This window comes from Helobdella robusta, assembly GCF_000326865.2.
Source record: "Helobdella robusta unplaced genomic scaffold HELROscaffold_14, whole genome shotgun sequence".
Classification (NCBI taxonomy): Eukaryota; Metazoa; Annelida; class Clitellata; order Rhynchobdellida; family Glossiphoniidae; genus Helobdella; species Helobdella robusta.
Genome location: NW_008703782.1, coordinates 1242697 through 1246563, shown reverse-complemented (window position 1 = coordinate 1246563; position 3867 = coordinate 1242697). Strand labels below are relative to the sequence as shown.

Sequence of the window (3867 nt, the reverse complement as noted above, 5' to 3'; positions counted from 1 at the left end):
TCCAGGACAATAATTATTGTCGATTGATACTAACGCAAAATTTATTTTTCCGTCATAACTGTTAAAACATCTAAACATCTGTGTGAGCAAGATATTGGATATTATCTCAATAAAATATTTTTGTTTGCTTGTTTTTTATTCTAAAAAATTAAATTTCTTTAAAAAATGAGGCTTTCTGTGGTTTTCTGCTTCGGCCTAAGAAAGTGGATCAACTATTCCGACTTTGGCCAAGCTTGCTATTCGGTACATCCCTAATGTATGTTTGTGTATGTCTGTATGTATGTATGTCTGTATGTATGTCTGTATGTATCTCTGTGTGCATTGTATGCACGCACAAACAAGCCAATATTTACATGTGTTCTCATAACGGATCAATGAATTGTTAAAATGTTACCATTCTAAATTTCTTTTATTAATATTATTAATGACATTTTCCAGTTCTCAAAATAAATGAACCAGTATATCGTTGTTACATGGTATTGTTACGATCATTGTTATATATATATATATATATATATATATATATATATATATATATATATATATATGCAAATTTCATTGAAATTGTTTGCCCATTTTGTATTAATTAACTTCTTTATAAGACATTCAACGAGGCGGTATTGTTTGAGTTCATATTTATCTAAAACTGGAATAAAGCTAACAGCGCTGTTTCGGCGTAATGCCATCTTCAGTGCCTAAATATTGTTTAAACATATAATTTAATTAAAATAAATGTCTAATGTGAAAATATAGAAAATAAAATATGTATTAAATTGTGAAATAAATTAATCTTGTTGTAAATATCATAATAACTAAAGTTTATGTAGATTATATAAATAAAATAATGTAATTTAAATAAAATGTTTAGTAAAATAATTAAAAAATAGAAATTTTATAAAAGTTTTAACATGGTTGAAAAAAACAGCTTTGATCACACTTTGCAATTGTTTTCTCAATATCACGATCTCACACCTACTGTTGCCGTTGGGGTTAATCCACAGGATCTGCGTGTACCACAACGATACGAATATCATTCTACGTTGAATACATTTCAACCCATTAACACGCAGTTTGTGACCCAGCGTCATCCGACAACCGTCATTGCGTCGTTGGATGTATTATGTGATACTTAATATTTGATCTATACATCGATATGTATCTTGCATGTACATATATGCATTTATATTTAACTATGTATCCGTAGGTCTGATGTGGAAACTCGTATCACACATATTCAACCGCAATAGTTGTATTCACAACGCATACACAGCAATATTATATATCTGGCGCACATGCCATACGTAATTAGTTTTCACTAACGTTTTTCAACCATGTTAAAACTTTTATAAAATTTCTATATTTTAATTATTTTACTAAACATTTTATTTAAATTACATTATTTTATTTATATAATCTACATAAACTTTAGTTATTATGATATTTACAACAAGGTTAATTTATTTCACAATTTAATACATATTTTATTTTCTATATTTTCACATTTTACATTAGACATTTATTTTAATTAAATTATATGTTTAAACAATATTTAGGCTCTGAAGATGGCATTACGCCGAAACAGCGCTGTTAGCTTTATTCCAGTTTTAGATAAATATGAACTCAAACAATACCGCCTCGTTGAATGTCTTATAAAGAAGTTAATTAATGCAAAATGGGCAAACAATTTCAATAAAATTTGCATTTCTGAAAACCTCGTTTCTATATATATATATATATATATATATATATATATATATATATATATATATATTATGTATATAATGTGTATATACAATATGAATATATATATGCATATACTTGTAATATGTGTGTTTATATAGAATGCTTGTATGTGTGTTTATATAGTGTATATTTATCTTGAAATAATAATAATAAAAGTAATAATAATAATATAAATGTTGTGTAATATTAATAAAAACACATACACCAATATTGATAGTGATTTTTTGGTATTACCTTTAATATAATACGCCATAATATAAATATGTCTGTCTGTTTGTGTGTGTGTGTTTTGTGTCGGTGTGTATGATTGTATATTCAATATAGTATAAGGAGCGTCTAAAGTATGTATGTATGTATGTTTTTATACGTTATATAATTACATATATATATATACATACACACACACAGATAACGTAACGACCGATATTTATATAACTTATAACTTATTATTAATTTTTTGGGATTTTTTAATGTATATATGTTTTTGTAATGTTTTAATACTAATGCAGATATATGTGTGTATATTTAGTTAATTATATATATATATATATATGTGTGTCTATATTTATATATATATATATACCTCATATAGTTTCACTGTACTCAAACGCATATGAAATAGTATATATAATATATATATATATATATATATATATATATATATATATATATATATATATTTATATATCTTGTATGTATGCATTCGTAAGCAAAGCATAACTAATATTTTTCTCCAATAAATCTTTGAAAATGTTGTTTTAATGACTTCGTTTTATTAATTATCTTGTTAGCAACCGTTAATTAATTGATTAATTACTTAATAATTGCTATTATCGTTGATTGTATTATTATTATCAGACGTGTAATCACGTAGTTCGTTAGTTACACTGATGATGATATAGTATTAAAATCAATAATTGTTAACTAAATAATTAATTAATTAATTAATTTAATTGTTTTTTACTGTTATTATTACGTCATAATTGAACCCTCCGTATTTCAAATTAAGGTTATTATGATTAAATAATAAAATTAATTATACTGGATATCGAGCACGTTATGACGAGAGGTATGAAAACTTTTCTTTTTTTTTAAAGTTCGCGTGCGTGTGTGTGTTTATGTGTGTGTATGCGTGTCTGTGTGTGTATGTGTGTTAGGTGAATATGAAGGCGCGTATGAGTGAAGATACTTGTATGGCCTTTATGAGCCATTTCAAAACCCGGATCAGATGGTATATGGTCCCCAACCTATAAAATACTTGTACGAGAAAAAATAATATTTAATTTTCAATAGAACTAATTAATTTTGTTACTAAATGCTGCTGAACCTTATTTACGTGTTACAAGTAAAAAAAGAATATTATTTAACAATAAAAATTGTTAAAATAAAATAATTGAGTATTAGAAAGAAACTAGGAGGTGAGCGGGAATTGAAAATTGTCCCAAATTCCCTTCCACTCTCATTTATGACAACATTCTTGAAAGATCCCATTCCCTATTTTCTTAACTCATTTCCTCGTTTTCCCTCCCATTCCCTCGCGTTTCCCATTTTTCTCATTTTCAATATTTTTGAACACAAAAATCACAAATTTAGTTTAAAATTCAGATTTACAAACACGTCTTCATTACAATTCTAATGTAAATCCCATGGGAACCAGACGATTCCCGTTCCTATGCTCACCTCTAGTCTTGAGATCCGCTCTGAACTTCGTAAGTGATTGAGAAGTAGTCAGAGAAGGAGGTAGAGAGTTCCAGAGAAAACTTCTCTACACCTCTGCAAGGTTTACTGGTATGTTTAAAATATTCTAAGGGCAGTTCAGTAGCAATGTCTAGATAAATGTCAGGAAAAATTCAGGTTAGTGAATTTTTTAAAAATTTCGCTTGGTTTTCAGCAGCCTTTAAGTTCACACACCACGGCATGTGTTGTGAAGAAAAATTTTGAAAAAAATTTCGAGATAGCAACTTCAGAAATCAAATTTTTCAGTTCTAGGCATAGATATAAAATACAAAATATTTTTTCAGTTCTAGGCATAGATATAAAAATACAAAATATATAATAACTGAAATAGAGTTACTGGTTTCAATTCAATATAATTAATTAATTATATATAAATGATAATATTAT

At 26.6% G+C, this 3867-nt stretch overlaps 1 protein-coding gene across 1 annotated transcript in view; it reads left to right on the top strand.

Annotated features, from left to right (window-relative positions):
* Positions 1–2499: 2499 nt before the first annotated feature.
* Positions 2500–3867, top strand: part of HELRODRAFT_190648 (hypothetical protein) — an 8089-nt gene continuing 6721 nt past the window's right edge. The window contains exon 1 of the mRNA XM_009014646.1: positions 2500–2812. The gene's annotated coding sequence lies outside the window, so the exon portion shown is untranslated. The remainder of the gene's footprint in view (positions 2813–3867) is intronic.